Source organism: Mustela lutreola, chromosome 15, assembly GCF_030435805.1.
Source record: "Mustela lutreola isolate mMusLut2 chromosome 15, mMusLut2.pri, whole genome shotgun sequence".
In the NCBI taxonomy this organism is placed as follows: Eukaryota; Metazoa; Chordata; class Mammalia; order Carnivora; family Mustelidae; genus Mustela; species Mustela lutreola.
In genome coordinates, this window is record NC_081304.1 from 40,875,655 (window position 1) to 40,898,362 (window position 22,708).

The 22,708-nt window shown below is 50.5% G+C and overlaps 1 protein-coding gene across 1 annotated transcript in view; it reads right to left on the minus strand.

Annotated features, from left to right (window-relative positions):
- Positions 1-22,708, minus strand: part of RAB11FIP4 (RAB11 family interacting protein 4) — a 116,862-nt gene that overhangs the window by 80,535 nt on the left and 13,619 nt on the right. The window lies entirely within an intron of this gene.

A 22,708-nucleotide genomic window follows, 5' to 3' on the forward strand; every position in this document is an offset into this window, starting at 1 on the left:
GAGCCTCCCGACAGAGCTGGGCTCATGGAAAGTCAGTGCTCTGATGTTTTTTAACCTAGTGGTTTCTGTCCTCCAAAAATAGTACACGCTCATCGAGGAGACTCTGGAGAAGGGAATCAAACCCCGCTGTTTCCCACTCAGTGGTTTCTTTCCTACGAAAATAGTACACGCTCCTGTGGAAACTCCAGAAAAGAGAATGAATCAAACCCTGCTGTTTCCCACTTTCCTTTGCTTTAAAACACGTAGTTTTAACCACTTTTTTTTTTTTTTTTTGTAGTTCTGAGAGACCCTTGGTCAAATTCCCCTCTGTCTACAAGGAGGAAATAATTATGTCACATTTGTAGACATTCCTTAAGAATTTTAAATGACAAATCAAATAAGATTGAAGGCAAAACCAATTATGGTCCAGACTGTGGCTACATTGGTGGAAGTTTGTAGGGGGCGGTGCGGGGGGAAACCAAGGGCGTTTCTATCGATCGATCTGGGTGCTGGCCACACACTGAAACCCACAGAGCCTTCTGCTTGTGGCCGGTGCACTTTTCTGTTCTTTTTCAATTAAATGTTAAAAAAAATTAATAAAGTTTGTAGTAAGGCTTTTTAGCCCAAAGGAGTCAGCCATGCCATTCTTGATGTTTGGGATGTTCTCTCCCACCCAGCATTTATCAGACACCTTTCCATACCGCCCCGAGGTACCACCCATATTTTTAGCGGTTGTCAGATCCACTGCCCCGTGGATAAACCCTCATTTACCTAACCACCCTGAAGAGTTGGGCAATTTCTGTTTTTCCTCTTGTTGTTATCATTGATTTGGGGGGTTTCTACAGCCGTGTGGATGACCGGTCGCCCCTCTGGCTTCTCAGATCCTTGACTTTCTCATTGCTTTCTCCCCTAGCCACCCCAGCCGTCCCAAGGACTCGCCCCTCTTCCATGACCACTCACTGAAATGGCCCACTCCCCGGCCACATCCTCCTTCCCTCCCTTTCCTGCCTGCCATGTAGTTCTTTGGCATCACCTGGACTGTTCCCTCTCATGCACATCCAATCCGTACGCAAACACCACGTCCTCAAGTCACCTTCTTTCCCACATCGTCCCTGGGATCCTGTTGGTCACCGACATCAACATCTCCCTTCCTGGTTGCTGAGGTCTCCCGATTCATCTGCCCTCTTCCACTTTTCAGCCCCTCCGACTCATTCTCCACTCCAAGTGGATCATGTCATCGCTTCCTCTGTTTAGAACCTTCCAATGACTACCCACTACCCTTAGGGTAAAATCAAAACTCGGTAATGTGGCCTACAAGACCCTATATGATCTAGCCCCTCCTGCCCCATCCCCTTCTCTTTCTGTCCCTTACTGCATTCCAGCCACACCGGCCTTTAGTCAACTCCTCAAGCAAAACAATCTTTGTTCTGCCTCAGGGCCTTTGGACACACTATATGTGATCTCAAATACTCGTCCTCTCCCCATCCCCATTCATCACCTGACCTTGATTCATCCTTCAAGTCACTGTTTGTACCTGTATTAAATATTTCTCCTGAGACAAGTCTGTCCTTGCCACTCCCATCTAATTAGGGTGCACCCTGCTATTACCCTGTCTTGTAGCACCCTATACTTTTCCTTCAAACCATTTGCTGCAATTTGTAATTATATTTGATGTGATAATTATATTAATTTGGATCTTCCCCTCTAGAAAGTAAGCTCCCTGAGGGCAAGGATTATATATCTGTTTTTTTTTTTTCTTTTTAAGATTGTTTTAATTTATTTGAGAGAGAGCAAATGAGGGAGAGCAGGAGTGGGGGGAGGGGCAGAGGCAGAGGAAGAAGCAGACTCCCCACAGAGCAGGGACCCTGATGCTGGGGGCTCCATCCCAGGACCCTGGGATCTTGACCTGAGTTGAAGGTAGCCGCTTAGCTGATTGAGCCACCCAGGCCCCAAGGATGTCTGTTTCGATCACCACTGTGTTCATGGTAGCACCCACCATGACTGGCACATAGTAGAAGCTTTACATGTATTTGTTGAAAAACTGAATATGAATGGTTCTACAAATCCTCTAAATTTTAAAGGCTTTTGATAACAGTTGCCAAATTGTTCTCTGTAAAGATGTCTTAATTTAGTCTTCAACCAGAGCCACTGACTTCAAACTCAGGAGCTCTGGGTATGTTTTCCTAATTTTTGGCAATGGCCAATTTCTTAAGAACTATCTTTCCTAAGAAACTGGTTCCCCTTCTGCTCCCTGCCCCCACAGCCCAGCACCTGAAAGTCAGCTTCTCGATCTTTTTTCCAGAATTACCCTATAACTTAGAGGCAATTTTCCTCGCCACCCCCCCCCCCCAAGAGCACACACGCAAGCATTCGTTCCTTCAGTGGACGCCTCCTGCATGCAGGGCACTCTGTTGGGGGCCGACCGCTGACTGCGCCCGTGGTCACACAGGCACACAGGTGCGCATGCGCGCGCTCGGTTGTACGCTTGTCGTCAGGCACCTTCCCTCTCCTCCCAGGAACCCCCAGCAATGTGTAAAGCATCGCAGGGCAAGGACGAGCTCTTTCTCAGACCCCTTTGGGGCTGGGTTGCAGATGGTGGATGTTGGGGCACCGTGGAAACTAGGGTGCCGTCTGCAGGTTACTCTTCCCGTCCGTATTGTTAACACTGCCCTGGCAGATGCCCTCGCGCCCACCCTACCCACCACAGGCTCCAAAGCCCAGGCCATGCTGGGGTCTCATCCACTCGTTAAAAACCGTGTCTCCCGCATGCCCACAGGACATGTTTCCAGTGGTGGCAGCTGCAGCCAGGGTCTGAAGCCCTGGTCACCGCCAGTGGCCTGGCATGATGGGCACGTGCCCAGCTGGCTCTGGAAGGCGAGCAGCGAGCAAGAAGGGACTCTGCACAGCGTCTCTACCCCCTCCCTGAGCTTGGTGGCCCTGCACTTGTACCTTTATTCCCGCTGACCCTGCCCCTTCCATGCGGGTGTGAGTCTGGGGATGACAGGTGGGCAGAGCCTATACTCCGGCTCTCTGTGACCCCCTGAACCTGGTACCCACCGGGACCTTGGAATTCCAGGGAAGGAAGAGGGTGGCTTTCTGCCAGCTCCCACCTCAGCCAGAGCCTCCTGGGCACTGCAGCTGCCCCGGTCCTCTACCGCCAGCACAGCCCGAACGTGGCTTCTCCGAATAGCAATGCGCAGGCGCCATCTGAGGCCCGCCCTCTCCCCTACACCCAGCCAGAGTCTCACCCCCTCTACCCCTGTCATCTCGCCACCAGCACGGTACTGACTGCGTGAACACGTGCACGGTACCTCCCAGCCTCCCGGCACCCTCCCCCCTACAGTCCTCTCCAAGGTCGAGGGCTATGCCTTGATTATCTCTGAGACAGTCAAGGGTGGTATCGTCACCCAGTTGAGTGGCCCCTGTGGCGCCCCAGCCTCAGGTCCACCGGAGGGGCAGCAGGCAGGCTGGGCGTCTGTCACCCCTTGGGGCGGGAGACACTGGTGGGGTCAGGCCGTCCAGCCCCCACCCCAACCTCAGGGGAGGCCTGGAGCACAGGTGCAGGGGTGTTTGGTGACAGGCAGATAGAGGAGGTCCTAAGGGCCGCTGCAAAGTCCCTGAACCAACCCCCACCCCCCAGAGTGTGTGGGACAGGCCATGTGAACAGTCGTGCGGCCCTTTAGAAGGCGCAGGGGACCACTGTAAGATTGCCCTAACAAAAATACCAATTATATGAATAAATACGGTCCTTGTAGGTTCGAGAAGTCCCTGAATAAACAAGAGCAGAGCTTCCGTGGAGCTTCCTAACTCCTGCTGGGTTCGTGGAGGGCTTGGCAGAATCTACAGCACCTAGTCCTCCCGACAGGATCAGTAGCTACAGTCACAGCCTCCCATTCTACAGCTGGGGAGACTGAGGCTCACAGAGGCTGGACGTTTAGACAGTCACGGCGGAGTTGACTCTTCCTTGAACCCAGGTCCTGCTGGCCCCAGAGGACCTGCTTCTGTAGTCTACTGCTTTCCCAGGGTTTCCTGCTGGGGTGTCGTCTCATTCCCCCACCCTCCACGTATTAGAGCATCTTTACCTGCTGTGGCTGGGGACCCCTCGCCCTGATGGCCAAGCCTCTCAACTTTCCTGGACACCAGATGACATTTTGCCAATGCCCCCCAGGGGTGCATTCCACGGACCCTGCCCTTCATCCTACATACAGGGAAGCCAGGTCCCAGACAGGGAAGCCAGGTCCCAGACAGGAAAGCCAGGTCCCAGTCAGGGCAAGGACTTGCTCAAGATCCCACAGCAAGTACAACAAATAGGCCCCCACATGTGGTCTTCACGGTGAAGCCGCAGGCCACCCAACATGCCTCCCAACGTGCTGCACCCATCACCCATGGCTGGGCTGCCTGGGGGCCTCTGCTGGGCTCTCTTCGGGAGGAGAAGGGCATCGCAGGGCTTGTCAGGACCCTGTAGGAGCTGTGCTGTCACTGAAACACCCACGGCCGGGCTGTGGAGCCGGCTGCCAGGGAAACAGGTCGTTTCCCTATTGAGCTTTCCATTTTGGGGCCACTCAATGACCAGGCTTCCCCTGCTATTTCTGTTGCCTTTCTCTCTGGGCTGATTCTTCCCCGCCCCCGCTCGTTCCCCCTGTGTCCCATCTCTCTGAGCACAGACCAGGCGGTGTTAAGAGCCTCCCTGCCGCCGCTGTCTGATGGATCACCAGCCAGATGCTCCCTGAGCCGGTGCCCAGCCACCCACGCCTCCCTCATTTCCAGATCTGCCAGCCACAAGGGCTCAAGCGAGCCATTTGCCTCTCAGAGACCTCAACTGCCTCATCTGAAGAAGGGAAATGAGCCCCAGTCGGCAGGTGGGTGCCTAATAGATGGCGACAATTACTGTTCCCAATCCAGCAAATGCTTGGTGACTCTCCTTTGTGTCAGGCGCATTCGGAGCCCTCTGTTCACATGAATTTATTGAATCCTCACGACCAGTTCAGAAGCAGATACTATTATTGTTCCCATTGTCCAGGTGAGAAAACTGAGTCACTCAGGGTGATGGTCTCACAGCTAGCGAGAGGCAGGGTTGGGATATGAACATAGGCAGCTTGGCTCCAAAGTTCATGGTCTTTACCAATTGTTATCATTTCTGCTAATCAAATTGCTATTATTATTATCACAAGTTTGGGGGCTTGCTCTGACCAGAGAGTGAATAAACTTGTCTTCTGCTCTGTTTTTACCTAGAAAAACTGGCAGGGGTGCAGGCAACCTTCACTTAAGGATTTGAATATTTAAAGGGAAAAACGTTCTTTTAAATGTTGTGTTGCAAAAGTGCATCTCCAACCAGTATCCCAGATGCAGCTTGGAGACACACTAGAATTTTTAAAATTCAATGCCAAGATTAGAAACCAAGGAAGGCTTCTGGTTTCCGTTAAGATGGAGTCAGTCCCCTACACGCTCTCTCTTCCTCTGATTATAACTAAAGGCGATGGACAGAATTCATAAAGCAACTATGTGCGGACTTTGAAGAGTAAATTCTAGCAGGCAAATTGGGAGGGAAATTAAAACTTGAATTAAAAACAACAGCAAAAACCAACCAACCAAACAAACAGCTTGAAGATTAATATGGCAGTATGTTTCCTGGTTTATTTTTCCCTTGCATGTTTTCCAGCCTAGACTCGGGGAGGCCAAACCCCAGAATTGCACAGCAGGTGTGAACAGAAAAAGCTTCAGAAGAAACTCTCCCTTTTTGATGAGAGGCCAAGGAAGGGGGTCCTTTGGGGCCAGAGAGAGAAGAAGAAATGATGTTGGGTTTGTTTTTTTTTTTTTTCTTTTTTTAAAAATCCCTCTCCCAGCCCTATCCCGCCCGAGGCAAGCCCCAGTCTCAAAGGTGGGGCTCACAGCAGTACCAGCAGCGGGGCAAACACCTAAAACCCCAGGAGTAGAAAAGTCTTTCTCTATGGAATGCAAATCAAGGAAAAGGGGTCAAAGTGTGTGTGGGAAATTCCTGTTAATCACTCCTCTTTTTTTTCTTCTCACCATTTCATCCTGGAGGTAGACCAGGCATGGGAGGGCTGAAACTGTAGAGGGAGTCGTAAGCCTCAGATTTCTAACCTAAGGGCCAAGAAAGGGGACCCTGAGAGCTGGAGAAGGTGTGGTCACAGAAAGGAAGGAGCTCAGGGATAGAATCCGATAAAGTCATACTGACGAAGAGCATACATACCAAAGGCTTTGAGAACTGAGCTCCAGTGCAGACGGTGAACAGACCGACCCCAGGAGAATACACACTTGAAGTGGATCCAAATAGCATCTCAAAAGCTTTGAAAACTGAACTGCCATTGGAACAGAAGGCAGGTTGGGATCAGAGATTTCAACCGAACTGGGTTGGTTTCCTGATTTAAACAAACAAAAATCCCCCAAATCGATATGCTTTGGAGGATTTTAACAGGACTCAGAGTCTCAGCACATGCTATTCAAAACATCCAGGACACAAGACAAAATTACTTGACATGCGAAAACAAAACAAAACAGGAAAAGCCCAATAATGCACAAGGGGAAAGGCGGTCAATAAGTATCAGCCCCGAGACGACCCAGATACTATCATTAGAGGACAAAGACTACTATTTATTTATTTATTTTAAAGACTACTTTAAAAATATTGATTGATTGATTGATTGATTGATTTGAGAGAGAGAGAACTCGTGAAGGTGGGGAGGGGCAGAGGGAGCGAGAGAATCCCAGATCTCAAGCAGACTTCACTCTGAATGCAGAGCCCTACCCAGGCCCGATCCCCCAACCCCAAGATCATGACCTGAGCTGAAATAAAGAATTGGAGGCTCAACCTACTGAGCCACCTAGGCGCCCCAGAAGACAAAGACTTTAAAGCAGTTAACCATGTTCCGTGAAGGAAAGGCGAGCACTCTTGAACAAACGGAAATATAGAAATTCTCAGCAGAAGGGTAGAAGCTCTAAAAAAGAACTCAGTGGAAATTTGATAACTGAAGTATTACAAATTCACTGGATGGAATCGATCGCAGAATGGAGATGATGGAAAAAAAAAAAAAAGGTTAGTGACCTTGAAGATGGAATGATAGAAATGAAATGATCTAATCTGAACAAGGAAAGTGACCAAAGATTAAGAGAAACACTGCACAAAAGATCCGACTCGCTAAGAAGACACAGCAATCTGGGGTGCCTGGGCTCGAGACCCAATTTGGGCTCCCTGCTTGGCAGGAAGCCCGCTTCTCCCTCTCCCACTCCCCCTGCTTGTGTTCCCTCTCTTGCTGTGTCTCTCCCTGTCAAATAAATAAAATCTTTAAAAACAAACAAAAAAAGAAGATACAACCATCTTAAAGGTGGGCACACCTAACAGCAGACTTAAAAACACATGAAGCAAAAGCCGATAGAACAGAAAAGGGAAACAGACAAATGGACAATTATCACTGGAGACCTTCACACTTTTCTTCAGTGATTGATAGAACTGGTTAGATGGGAAAACAACAAGAGTATGAAAAGACTTGGACAGCACCGTTAATCAACTTAACCTATAAACTGACATTTATAGAATTCACACTCAGTAATAGAAGAACACACATTCTTTCATGTGTGCACAGAACATTCACCAAGATGGATTATATCCCAGGACAGATTATACCCCTTCAACGAAACTGAACAAATTTAAAAGAACTGGAATCATACAAAGTATGTGTTCTGGCCATAATGGAATTAAACTAAAAATCAGTAACAGAAAGACATCTGAAAACTTCCCGAATGCTTGGAAATTCAACGACATGTTGAATAATCCACAAGTCAAAGAGGAAGTCTCAAAGGAAATTAAAAATATTTGAAACCAAATGAAATAGAAAGACAACATGAAATTCAAACGCAAAGTAAGAAGAAGGAAAGCAATTATGAAGAGCGGAAATTTAAAAATTGAAAACAGAAAAACAGCAGAGAAAAATCAGTGAAACCAAAATCTGGCTCTTTGGAAAGATTAAATTGATCTCTCTCTAGCCAAACGGATCAAAAGAAATTTTTTAAAAAAGGATAAAAGATACAAGCCACAAATATCAGAAATGAAAGCAGGTATTGTTAGTCCTCCAGCATTAAAAGGTTAATATATATGGAGGATTTTTAGGGCAGTGAAAATACTGTGTATGATACTATAATGAGGGACATACGACTGTATATTCGTGCAAGCCCACAGAATGTCCAACACCAAGAGTGAAGCTTAAGGTAAAACTATGGCCACTGGCTGATTAGGATGTATCAATGTAGGTTTATTCTTGGTTTAAAAAACAAAAAACAAGCACTATTCTAGTGAGTGAACTTGGGGACAGGGGAAGCTACACATGTGTGGGGGCAGGGAGTATATCAGAAATCCTGTGCTTCCTTCACAGTTCTGCTTTAAATTTAAAGCTGCTTTAAAAGGAGGTCTTTTGGGGCGCCTGCATGGCTCAGTGGGTTAAAGCCTCTGCCTTCAGCTCAGGTCAGATCCCAGGGTCCTTGGATGGAGCCCTGGATCAGGCTCTCTGCTCAGTGGGGAGCCTGCTTCCTCCCCCACTCTCTGCCTGTCTCTCTGCCTACTTGTGATCTCTGTCTGACAAGCAAATAAATAAAATCTTTTAAAAAAATAAATAAAAGGAGGTCTTTTCAGGATGCCTGGGTGGCTCAGTCCGGTAAGCATCTGCCTTTGGCTCAGGTCATGATCTTAAGGTCCTGGGATTGAGCCATGCATTGGGCTCCCTGCTCAGCAGGGAGCCTGCTTCTCCCTCTGCCTGCTGTTCCTCCTGCTTGTGCATGCTCTCTCTTTCTCTCGGACAAATAAATAAACAAATCTTTAAAAAAAAGTTATTCATAAAAGGTTACTAAGGGATCCCTACAAGCATCACTGTACATGTTATTTCTACAACTCTGATGAAATGGCTCAATGCTTTGAAAGATATAAGCTATGAAAATTCACATAAGACAAATGAAATTATCTGAATAATGCCATCACAACAAAATAAATTAATTTCCTAAACAGTTCCAAAAAAGAAAATAATTTCACCAAACATTTAAGAACAATAGTCATAAATTCTACACACTCTCTTCCAAAAAACAGAAGAGGGGGGAGCACTTCTCGTTTAATGAGGGCAGCATCACCCTGGTCCTAAAGGCAGGCAAAAGCAGGACAGTTTTCTCCCCACCTTCCGAAAGTAGAGCATTCCTGTGATAAGCTGAAGTGCAGTGAAAAAGCAGCAATTACTGTTAATTTATACCGAAAAATTTTTGAGCATTCACAGACCTAAAAAAAAAACCCTCTCTTTGACTTTCCTGACACCTTGGGATGCATCTTGCTAAAAAATGCACAAGTAAATCAAGATAAAGAATAGGTGCCCAAAGACACAGTTCAAAGCCTGGCAGCTGGGGCTGAGACGCTGAGTATGATTCCTAAGAATGGAGCTCGGCAGGGGGTGGGGGGGTACTCTTGCAGTCCGGGGTGCACACCGCCTCGGGAACTGTTCCCTGCAACACGAACTGAACAGGATTTTCACTTTTTGCCTTTTCTCTCTCTCTTTTTAAAGATTTATTTATTTGAGAGAGAGAGTGCATGTGAGCATGGGGAGGGGCAGAGGGAGAAGGAGAGAGAGAGAATCTCAGACAGACTCCCTGCTGAGCCTGGAGGCTGCCAGGGGCTCCATCCCAGGACCCTGAGATCATGACCTGAGCTGAAACCAAGAGTCGGACACCCAACCGACTGAGCCACCCAGGTGCCCCCAAAACTGTAGTAGTCAAAAGAATATGGTACTGTCACAAAAAGACCCACAGATCAATGGAACAGAATAGAGAGCCCAGGGGCGCCTGGGTGGCTCAGTCAGTCAGGTGTCTGTCTTCAGCTTGGGTCATGATCCCAGGGTCCTGGGATGGAGCCCGCATCAGGCTCCCTGCTCTGCCAGAAGCCTGCTTCTCCCTCTCTCACTCTCTCCCTGCTTGTATTCCCTCTCTCACTCTCTCTCTCTCTCTCTCTCTCTCTGTCAAATGCACAAACAAATAAATAATCTTAAAAAAAAAAAAAAGGAATAGAAAAAGAATAGAGAGCCCAGAAATAAACCCATGCTTATATGGATAATTAATCCATGACAAAAGAGAGCTTCTTCAATGCATGTTGGGAAAACTGGACAGCCATATGCAAAATAATGAAACTGAACCACCTCCTTACACCATGAACAAAAATAAACTTCAAATGGAGTAAATACCTAAATGTGAGACCTGACACCACAAAACTCCTAAGGGAAAACACAGGCAGTAATCGCTCTGACATCAGCCTTAGCAATGTTTTTGTAAATGTATTTCCTGAGGCAAAGGAAACAAAAGCAAAAATTAACTTGGGGCCACATCAAAATAAGAAGGTTCTGTACAGCAAAGGAAACCATCAACAAAATGAAAAGGCAACCTACTGGATGGGAGAAGGTATTCATAAGTGATATATCTGATAAGGGATCACTATCCAAAATATCTGAAGAACGCATGGAAGGCAACACCCCAAAACCATATAATCTGATTAAAATGAGCAGAGAACTTGAACATTTCCCCCCAAAAGACAGGTGGCCAACAGACACATGAAGAGACGATCAACATCTCTCATTAGCAGGAAAATGCAAATCAGTACCACAATGAGATGTCACCTCACACCTTGACAGGTGTGAAGCCATTCTGGCTAAAATAAAAAAGACAGGAAATAACAAGTGCTGGTGAAGACGTGGAGAAAAAGGAATGTCAATTGGTGCAGCTACTGTGGAAAGCAGTATGGAGGTTCCTTAAAAAAAAAAAAAAAAAGGATTATCATACGATCCAGTAATTCCACTACTGGGTATTTACCCAAAGAAAACAAAAACACTAATTTGAAAAGATATATGCATGCCTTGTTTGTTGAGGCGATATTTACAGTGGCCAAGGTATGGAAGCAATGGAAGTGTCCATCGATAGATGAATGGACAAAGAAGATGGGATATATATACACACGACAGGATGTCAGTTATCAAAAAGAATGAGATCTCGCCATTTGTGGCAACACAGAGAGCCCCAGAGGGTGTTATGCTCAGTGAAATCAGTCAGGGAAGGACAGAGATTGTATGATTTTGCTTGTATGTTGAATCTAAAACACAAAACAAACAAACATAAAGCAGAAATAGACCCATAAATTCAGAGAATACACTAATAGTTTCCAGAGGGCATGGGCATAGGGTGTGGGCAAAATGGGTGAAGGGGAGGGGGAGGTCCAGGCTGCTGGTTATGGGATGAATCAGTCACGGGGATGAAAAGCACAGCACAGGGAATAGTCAGTGGTGATGTAATACCATTGTACGGTGATGGAGGGGAGCCACACCTGGGAGCACAGCACAATGTGTAGAGTTGTAGAACCACTGTGTTATGCACCTGAAATGAATGTTACATGGTTCATCAACGATATTTCAACCACCAACAAAAAAAGAACCCCCCCAACATAATCCTTTCAATAGATACAAAGCAACTGACAAAATTCAACATCCATTCATATTAAAAACGCCCAGGAGATTGAAATAGAAGAGAACTTCCTTATCCTTCCATATTCTAGAGAAATGGAAGCATATTCACATGAAGACTCTGTACACAAGTGTCTGGGACAGCCTTGTACAGAATGGCCCAAACCTGGGGACATCCCACATATCCCCCGACAGGTGGATGGATAAGCAAACTCTTCTATAACAAAAAGAACTGTTGCTATGCCCACACGGATCTCGAATGCATGATGCTGCATGAAAGAAGGCAGTGTCCCAAGGTTGCAAGCTATGATTCCACAGAGGTGGAAAAGACAAAGTTGCGACACGGGGGTGTGGGTGGGGGAGGAGGGGAAGAGCGTGCACACCGAGGCGCCCTGCGGGAATCTGGGGGCTGTGCTCTTCTGTCCCCTGATGTGGCGGTGCTTATAGGAGTTGGGCAGATGCTTTAAAAGGTTCATTTTACCATATGGAAAATTGTTTTAACATGCACTTGATCCTGAGGCTGGGGTGGCAGGTGTGAGGGCAGTAAAGGGGGCAGTACCAGCAGCAAGTCGAGCTCACAGCTGAGCACTGACTAGGTGTCAGGTGCTCTGCTCAGTGCGGCACAGTCTCACTCCTCCCCATCCTCCCAGGGGCACAAGGAAAGAGCTGTCCCATGCATCTGCTAGTAGAAGACCCAGAGGCCCGCAGCAGGCAGGTGAGGGTAAAATCCAGCTCCCCTTGGCTCCTCTGCCACCCTAGGGGACTCCTGCCCTCCCCTGGGGCCTCAGGGCAACGGGTGGCTCCGGAGCTGCTTGTTTATCCACTTTCCCAGGCAGCCCAGCTGCCTGACGTCAGGGCACACAATGCAGCCCTGTATTCTGGAGTCCCTGCCCCCCAGCCCCGAGGGACAAAGGGCACAGAGGTGGAGGGGATGGCAGCCACTGGTCTTCTCCATTAATTATCGAGAGGAGAGGGGAGGGAAGCGAGGCAGGAGCTTCTGCAGAACCAGCCAGAGAGGAGCGGGACTCAGGCCGGGGCTCCAGAGTGGGTCCTGCCAGTCCCTGCACCCCGGTCCACCTGTGACCTGTGAAGAGCCGTCCCGTGGCATCTGTGAGCCTAGCCACAGGTGCACAGAAAAGGGCGTGTTCTAGAGTCAGGAGTGGGGGGACTCGGGGTCAGCCTCCTCATTTGGGGCGCCCAGTGCAAAACGGAAATGCTGGAGCCCCTGTTCAAAAATTATTCCCAATTTCAAGACAGTGACCACAGAGCCTCTAAGGCTGTGTGACTTCGGCGGCACTCACGGTGTGACCCTGACCCAGTCATGCTACTTCTCTGGGCCTCAGTTTCCCCCATCATAATGCACTCTGGGGGCCAGCTCACGGGACTGTTGTGACAATCAAATGAGGCCATGGCTGAGGAAAGGACCCGGTAAATTGTAGGGTGCTCTGAAAGGTTCTGCACAGAAGGTGCATAAAGAGAAAGGTAAGGATAAGCCTCGCAGCCGGCAGGGAAGACAGTAGGGACTGGGGTGATCAAGTGGGGTGGGCTCCCAGTCCCTTTGTGAGTCTCAGGGACGCTCTGCTTCCCTGGCGCTCAGTCCAGTCTCGGCTCCACCATCAGTGACCTCCCTCAGAGGTCCGGGGGAGACCCTCCCCTCTCAGTTTCTACAAATGGAAAACGAAGGCATGACATGACCATATTGAAGGTCCCTTCCAGCTCTAGAGCCTGTATGATTGTAAGGTTTCCGCAGGGATGCCTGGGTGAGCCTGGGATTGGAGGAAGGAGAGAAGAAAACCAGACAGAGCGATAGATGCGAGTCGAGACTGGGAGGCAAGTGTCGCCATCCAACCTGGCTTCACCAAGGACCCAGTAAATACATGGCTTGGGGACCCTGGAGGTTGGCCCTGGTGAACGACTTGGCCTCTCTGAGCCTTCTACTCGCTCTCTTTATAAAGTCAAGGAAAAATGACAAGGACCAAAGCAGATCCCGTAGGTCGCCCCTGCCCTCTCCTCCTTCTGTGTAGGGCAACTCTGAGGTCGCTGAGATGCCCACTTCCTGCTGGAGCAGGTGCCCGGGGACGGGGCAACCTCAGAGCACAAGCCCTGATTGGACCAAACAGTCAGGTGACATTTCCCTCGCCAGTGAGTGGCTTAGGCGAAAGCATGTTACACAGCTCTGGCCAATGAGACGTGAGGATACATCCGCAAGGGGCTTCCAGGAGAGGTTTTCCAGGTGATAGGATGGGGACGGGGGCACCGTCCTCGGGATGAGCTCCCAGCCCTTCTTGCCCTCCCGGAAAGCAGATGCCGTCTTGGGTTGACGTGGGGACGCTGAATGGAAGGAGGCTGGGCCCTGTAGGATGCCTCTGAGCCCCAGTGGGAAACAGCCTTAGAGCTGCCCTACCTTGGGCTGGCGCGTCAGGAGAAAGAATACATTTAGGCCATTTTGCATCGGTGCCTGATCTCAAAGCTTCCTCAAGGGGCTGCCGGTGAAAGGCGGGTAGTGGGAGGGTAGCCTCGGGAGAGAAGGTGCTCAGTGCGCAACAGAGCGAGGCTGTGCCCATCCGGCCATCTCTGGCCGCGGTGGCTACGCATCAGGAAGGGCCCGTCACACCGTACCCAGGCCACCGCTTCCTCAATGAGAGACCCCCAGCGTGTCCCAGTGTCACCCAGCAGGCCCCTCATTCACAGCCTGCGCCGCTGCTGACCAGAATCCCTTGGGCCACCCAAGAGGGCCTTTGTGTGATGTCTGAATGGGAATGAAAGGGACAGAAGCCTGGGTGGTCTGTGAGGTAAGCTGGCCTATCCACGCATTTCTCCATCTGTCCATTCCTGCAGCAAACGTCTCCTGAGCTCCGCGGCCAGACTCTGCCCTGTGGGGACACGGGCAGGTTCCCAGGAAGCTCGTAGGGAGGGGACAGATGTCTTGGCGTATTTTTGAGTGAAGTAAAAATAGCTTAGGGAAGTGCATAAAAGGGTGGAAATGACTGTCGCCACGGCCACATGCCCAGGGAGCTGTCTGATGTCCCTCCTAGGTGCTGCAAGTAGACAGAGCTGGGTTCGCATCCCACTACCTCCATTTATCAGCTGTGGGACCAAGGATAAGGGTACTTACCTTCTCTGATCAACTGCCCCTGTCTCGTGGAGGGTAAGGATTTAAAGGGAAAGGCATGGGGACTTAGGCTGGAACACAGCCCAGAGCAAACTCTAGAGAGGTGAGCATTTTTGTAGGCAAATGGAGCCTGGAAGCTGTGATCTCTGCAAGCCACCTGGCTAGTCCTGTTACCTCCGCTTTTTACATTTTCTAACTGGGTAAATTTAAAGAGTGGGTTGAATCACTTTTAAATCAGTGGGGGGAAAACCAATAAAACTTGGTATTCTTTTAAAAAAATTAGGATTGTGGGGGTAGATAAGATTCGAATCTTATCTGGTAGTTAAGATTCTACCAGAATACAGCCTCCTAGAAGGTGCTACCCGAACCCACAGAGGGCGGGAGCCCAGGGGATGTGGGGGCTGCCATGGGGCCCTTTAGAGGGGTGGTGGCCATGTGGGACTCTACAGGCTCATGGGACTGAGCACTGCAGTGGGGGCACGGGGCAGAGGGAGGGATGGCGCAGCCAAGGCCCAGCCAAGGCCGGGTCCTGGGGGGGGGGGGAGCCTAAAGGGCTTGGGAACCACCAGCTGCTCTGCATGGCTGGAGGGCAGGGACCCTAAATGTGGGGGAGCAACGGGTGGGGGAGACCCAGTGGACCTTCCCCTCTGGTGGATGGGGGTTTTAGGAGGGGCCCCATGAAGGAGGTCTGGGAATTGTCTGAGCCCACAGTGCATGGTAGAGGGAGATGGGAGACGGTCCAGAGGAGGAGGCTGCGGGGACCTGGGCCTTCGAGGGGGCAGGAAAAGCAGGGCCTGTGGCGGGGGGGCTTGATTTGAGGTGGGGGTGAGGCGCAGGCAAGGATGTGAAGCTGAGTGGGTGGGCAATGGGGACCGTCCCTGGGCAGACGCCCAGGAGGAGGGGAGTGCAAGGTGAGGGAGTTGGGGGATGAGCTCTGGGTGAGGAGCCCGAGGGACATGGGGAGATGCGGGTTGGATGGGGATGAGACTCCGGGGTCTTTCCTGACCACCCCTTCAGGTCCCTAGGGCCCTCAGACACAGGTGTCTCCTGGGCCAGGCCTGGTGGCTGCCAAGAAAGTTTCCCTTCCATTTGTTCTAACTCATGACATCAATTTGTCTCCAAGGACGGCAGGGGCTGCTCTGCTTCTTCCCCGTGGTGGCCGTTGAGGGGAGCTCCTCTGGCCCCGGGGGACAGGAGCAGCCACCTGGCTGAGCACAAGAAGCTGGTGGCCTGAGGGCTTCAGTGACCAGGACTTTGAGGAGGCCACAGGTGTGACCCGTCCCCCAGGGGCACCGTCTCTGGGTCGCCCAGCCAGCCCAGGGCCCCAGGGCCCGCCTGCCTGGCCAGGTCTAGGTACTAGCTGCGCTGTGAAGAAATAGGAGGAAAAACACAGCCCCATTTACTCTGTGGGATGGATGGTCCCTGGGCCGGACCCGAGCACCCCCCACCTCAGTGAGCCTGTGAAACACTGGGCCATCTTGCTGACGGGCAGACTCTGATGTATCAGACCTGCGTGGTCCCTGGCCCTCTCTGGAGTTCTGATGTTCTAGGTAACCTGTAAGGACCCGTCCAAGACTTAGAAGAGGGAATCCAGTTTGTGTACACCCTTGGAACGCCAGGGCACCAGGGTAGGAAGGGAAATGGAGGGTGGGTGGGTGGCATGTCCCTACCACAGGTGGGTGCTGAGGCCCTGGTGGTCGCCACCCCTGGGGGAGGTTTCTGGGCCCTGAAGGCAAGAGGAGGGGCATCTGTTGGGGGGCCTGCTTTGGGGTTGGGGGGAGGCATGGGGCTCAAAGTAGGCACCGTGGGAGGAGGGGGTGTCTTGCATCCGCCACCGGCCCTGACCTTCACGGTGTCAGGCCCTTGGTTGGCATCTCTGATCCTCGGGGTAGGCCGATAGGTGCTTCTCCCTCGAGGGCTCTGGTCAGTGTGGGGCCCAGTATTTCACATCAAATGGGAGTATTTGCTTACTGAAGAGAGTGTGGGCCTGCTGGAGTTGGGAACACTGCCCCTCACCAGTGGTCCCTCCCAGGCCGCGGTCCCGCCGCTCCCTTCTGTCCCACCGCACTGGCCTTCCCAACTGCCCCAACTCCTGGTTCTAACCACCCCACCCCCACGCCAGGCCTCAGCCCCAGGCTGCCCTCCCCAGACACTTCAACTAAACTCAAACAGAAATGCCTTCCCACCAGCCTCCATTACCCGGAAAGTGGAGTTAACTCCGTTATCTCAGGGCCTTCCCCTGAGCTGAGGTTTAGCTCCTCGAAACAAAGCAAAAAAGAGCGGTGCCAGTCAGAAATTCCAGACAGTGGCTCGTGAGAGGAAACACTAGCTTTGGAAACCTCATTAGGGAATTCCTGAATGAGGAAGAGAAGAAAGCCTCACCGTAAATGTACCATGAGACCATGGGCAGACCCCACACTCTCTGAGCCTCAGTGTTTCCATCTGTGAAATGGGCCTGGCAACCCACCCACCTCATACCATTATCTCTGGGGACCAAAGATGATGGATTTGAATGCACGCCAGGCCAAGCAGGCCTCTCCAATGACATCCCGCCGGTCCCACTCTCCTGTGTGACTCAAGCCCCCTTCCTGCTACCGGAAGAGGTCAGGCAGACACCTGTGGTGGGTGCAGAGGAAGGGTGATGTCCTGCCTCCCAGGAGGTCCCCTTGCAGAAATCCCACAAGGATCTCAGAGGTGACGGTTAAGACAGCTCAGGTCAAGCTCAGGTCCATAGCCAGACTCCGTGACCTCAGAGCTATGAGACTGTGAGCCCATGACCCCCTATCTCTCCCCAAGAGGACCAACGGTGGACTGGTTGCTGTGCCAGTGAGGACAGCAGGGACTAATGTGGCCCAGTTCTTCCCGTCCCTTGTCCCTGTGAGGTGGGCAGGATGGGGGCTGGGGTCCCAGGCTCACAAAGGAAGCAAACGGACCCTCGAGAGGCTGAGACTTTGCACAAGGTCATAGGAAGGTACTTCTTAGTACCAAAGTGCCCCATGAGTAGGGGGTTCTAAGGTCAGGAAGTTGGGGACACGCTGGCCCCAGGTCTAAACTTTTAACTAGAGCCTATGCTGGACTAAGGTGAGAGCAATGTAGGCACCTTTCCAAACTTGTTTGACCTCCTACCCTGGTCATTGCAGGGCCAGGATTCCTCAGTCAGGGTAGGAACCCTGCTCTGGGCGCTGCCACGGGCAGCTTCTTGTTTTTTGCACAGGATGTTCAATGAGCTGTTTCCCCAGCGAAATGGAATCTGGGAGAGAGGAGGGCAGGTGACACGTGCGGTCACCACCAGAGAAGGAGGAGACCTCGGTCCACTTGCCCTGATCCCCATGGCCAGGGGGTTCTTGGGGTTCAGCTCCCACTGCCGCCTGCACCCACCTGGGGACGGGGGCAAGCTGGTGGGATGCCTACGGGAACAAAGCAGCTTTTCCCAGGGGGAGGAGAAGTGCTGGGGCCCCGAGCCTGGGCACTGGGGGCATCATGGGCACAAGGGGCTGCCCACATCTGGGCTTTTTGGACCCCACGTCCTCGCTGCTGCACCCATCTCTTCTCCTCTGGGGAGGCCCTACATTCCCAGGAGCTGGCCCCATGCAGAGCACCAGGAAAGTTCCTTGGGGCCAGCAGGCTGAAGCCATTGTTCTGATGGAGCTCTTTGCTGGGGTACATTTCTTTTCTGGGCAGCAGAGCAGAATAAAGCAGAGACAGGAGGGCTCACCCGTGGTTTGCACCCTTGCTCATTACATACACCTCTCGGGGTGCCTGGGCGGATTGGTCAGTTAAGCGTCTGACTCCTGGTTTCGGCTCAGGTCATGATCTCATGGGTTGTGGGATCGAGCCCTGCGTGGGGCTCAGTGGGGAGTCGGCTTGGAAGATTCCCTCTGCTCCTCCCCCTGCTCAAGCATGCATGCTCTCTCTCTGTCAAATAAATAACATCTAAAAAAGAAATAATAATGTATACCTCTCCCCCAAACTAAGTGGATTGGAGCCCTGGGCTGGAAGGAGGAGAGCTGATTTTGGACGGGTCCTACCATCATTCTGGGAGCCCCCGAGGCACCTCACTTCCCCTCACATGGGCCCTTGAAGGGAGAGTTCCTGGCTCCTTTAGCAGACCGGGAAAAGGTTCCGGAGCACGGGGACAGGGAGAGGATGCTGGCATTCTGATCTGGAGCCTGCAGGTGCAGAAGCATGGGGGACACTCCCAACCCAGGTGGGCTGAGTCTGGTGGCCACCATCTGGCACCTGCATTTTCAAAGGCTTCCCCGGAGTGTCTGATAACGACACCTGGGAGGGAAATCCTGATTGAATGGGCAGTAGCGTCACACAGCCAGGGACAGCAGGCCTGCAGGCTTTCAGCTTTGAGTCTGGCATATGCCCTCTGAGGCTGGTAAGAGGGGCTTGGGGAGCCATGGGGGTAATAGTCCAGCAGCAGGGGAAGTGGGAGTGACAGCAAAGCCAGGGCAGACTCTGATCACGGTGGTCACAACCTCTCCAGAGCTGTGATGGGTCCTCGATGGCTCCCTGGCCAGGCTGAGATCTCGTTGAATAACACTCAGTAGCAATGGTGACAACGAGATAATGTGACAAGGGGACAGAGACATGAGTGGTCAGTGTGAGCCAGGCGTACGTGCAGTAAGCCATCTATGCGTCACAAACTGATAAAGGAGTCTCTATTACTGGCCCCATTTTATAGTTGGGGACACTGAGGCACAGAGAGTAAGGACTTGCTGGGAAGGGAAGGAGCCAGAATTCAAGCTCCAAGAGTCTGTGTTCCCTCCTGCTGGATGGTACCACCTTTTCAGTTCCCTCTTATATCCCTGGTGGCCGTGGCCAGCACAGTACCCGTCCCAGAGCTGTGCTCACATGTTTCTCCATTGTCATGATCATTGACAACCCAGTGCCCCCACCACACACAGGGGTGGGTGGGGTGGGGCAGCAGATGCACAGGTGTCAGGCTATAACCAGTGCCCTACATCCTCTTGTAAATGTCCCTTCAGCCACAGAGGATTCAGAAAAACAGCTCCCCCACATAAAGGGCTTAGCGTGCACCAGTGCTTACCGTGCCGTGGGCTTTGCCTCATTCTCTCAGTCCACTGTCAAGGAGATCAGCATTATCGTGTCCCCATTTCACAGGTGAGACTCAAAGATGTACAGAGACTTGGCCCAGGTCACAGAGCCAGCAAGTCACTGGGTCTTGACCTCTGACTCATCCAGCCCCCAGAGCCTGAGTCCTAGACCACAAAGACCTTGGCCCCCAAACCTTTATCAGGCAGCCCCCAGAGGCAGAGAGGGATTTGCTTACCAAGGGAAGACTTCAGGGCGGGGCTCAGTAGGAACTAATGTCTGGGGTCTGGGCTGGTCCCTTTGCACTAACAATCATTCACTCAGATGTTGAAGTAACACTTGCTACGCCCTTGCTATATGCCAGGCTGGGTGCTGGGGGCAGAGCAGTGCATGAACCCAGCTGCTGTCCTTATGGTCTGTTTCCCCCGGGGAAACACAAAACCAAACGCCCATCCTGCTCCTGCTGGGCAGGCTGGGGATGGAGAGTATGGGTGCACTAAGAGCCTGGGTTGCCCTGCGGTCTGTCATCTCTCACTGCCCAGGGTCACTTGCCCCTCACCCCACAGGCGTGCCTTGACTTTCCTTTGGGGAACTACACCCTCCCACTCCAGGGAGCTTGGGGGCCAGCCTCTGGGGATGGGCTCCTGATCAGGCCTGGCCCATCAGGTCCGCCTTCCATCAACTGGAAAAAGAGCAAACATCACAAATGCATTGAACAGAGAAAGGAAAAGAAGGTGGTCTTTATTAACATGCTAAGGATTATACACCAAAAACCCAAGTACTAACATCCTACTTAATGGCAGTGATGGACAGTCAGTCCATTTAAAAGAGCAGTAAGAAAAGGATAGTGGGCCCTTGCCTCTGCCAGCCCCACCAACCCTTATACTCACCGGCTCCACCAACTGGTCCCAGACCAGAGCGAGGACGCAGGGGACAAGCTCAGCCCCAGCCAGGGCTCCCGGCCACCCCTGGCCCCTGGCCCGCTCTGCTCTGCTCTGCGGACAGCCGGTTAGCTTCAACCTGTCCAGCCCCGGGCTCTGCCACATCTCCCCCAGCTTGCCTGCCTCTGAAGGCTGGAGTCCCCCACCGATCCACAGCCAAGATGCCTGACCTCCTGCCAGCCCTTTCCTCTAAGTTAGATTGCCTCCCGCAGCAAGAGTGGCCTGCTTTTCTTAACTTGTGGCTGGGCCACGGGGTCACCAGCCCAGCATGCCTCACTCTGAAGCCCTCCTGAGTTAGAGCAACGTCCCATGCCCACCCCTGTCCCAACCGGTTTCTAGAAATGCTTGTGACTCCCCTCTAAGAAGCACAAGTAATTGGAGTCATAAATACAGGAAAAGATATACTAAAATAATTGCTCTGAAGATGACACGATTGCTTACCTAGAAAATCCAAAGAAATCAACCAGAAAATTATTAGAAGTAATAAATGAGTATATACCAGTGGTGAGTTATGAGATAAATTTACAAAAATCAGTTGCATTCTATGTACAATGACATGCAGCTGGGAAAAAAAAAATCAATGGGGAAAAAGTATTTCATCCTTGGTAGGAACAAGACACATTCAACATTAAACATTAATTTAGCCTAATTGTAAGACATTTATCTTTATGGTAATATTTTCCTCCAATTGGGAGAATTAAATATATAGTAAAGATGGCCAATTTAATAAATTTAAAGCAATACCAAATAAAGACCTTGAAAATGTGTCATACACTTAAAAAGTCCATAAATGGTGAAGAATATCAGAGAGCATTTTTTAAATGTAACAATGATTGATGTCTCGATTTTAAAATACTTTATGCCAAAAAAACATTTTATGCCAACTGCTGATCCAAATTTTATGTTGCATTCAAAAACAAAACAAAGATCTCTCTGAGCATCAAAAATAAGAATGGTGGTGATGGATTATAATACACTGGAAAGAAAAGAATCCATGAGTCCGCAGTGGTACTCAGAAAAGATCTTTACTGAATGATATTCCATGTCTAGAAGAAACGACAAAATCAGAAAAAATCACCATTTTGTAACTAGCAATGTAATTTATGCAGGATGCTAAAGCCATTGTGTGAAAAGCAGTCAGGGAACCAAATATTTACACTATCTCCAAGCACCATCCCCCAGATTGCTCCTTAATTATAAAGGGGGAAAGGTACATTATACTGAAGGGATCAGGCAGGCATGGCCTTAACCAAGTGATTAAGCTCAATAAGGAGACAAACTGGTTTCATGTGTCTTAGATGCTCTGAGAAGTCCACGCTGTCACCTCCCCTTGACAAAAATGCAGGGAAACAATTGGACATATCAGATTATGGGACAGCCTCTAGGACAACTGGCTTGGACTTCAAGGAATATGGGGAGACTATGAAAGCCCCGCCCCCCAAATCAGAGATAGCTCTAATTTCAAGGAGATGAAAGAGGTACATGACAAAGCAGATGTAAATGTGATCCCTGATTGGATCCTGGATCAAAAGAGAAAGCAGCGACAGTTTGAGAACAAATGAGGAGATTTGAATGCAGACTGAGTCTTAGATGATGCTGTTGAACTGATAATAGATCTTAGGCAGGACCATGACACTTGCTTAGGGAGGAGACTGTCCTTGTTCTGACACTTGAGTGTTTCTGGGGGAACGGTGAAGCCGTCATCACTTACTTAAAATGCTTCTGTGAAACAAAGTAGCACTGAAGATAAGTTACAGATAAACAGATAATCACTGACAGAGTCAACGGAAAAGCCTATGTGGCAAAATGTGACCAGTTGCTGAATCTAGGAAGGGTCTATCTGGGGGCTCATCAGATTCTTTAACTTTTCCTTTTGAACATAAAAGGTGAGAAGAAAAACCAGGAAGGGATAAACTAATCAAAATCAGTTCTAGTTTAGAAATAAATTTAAAATATTAATAGAACTGAATGTTGGATGAACGTCATAAAAATTCCAAGTTGGGTGGAGGGTGCCTGGGTGGCTCAGTCTGTTACACATCTGCTTCGGCTCAGGTCATAATCTCAGGGTCCTGGGATCGAGCCCCACACCGGGCTCCCTGTTCAGCAGGGTTTGCTTCTCCCTC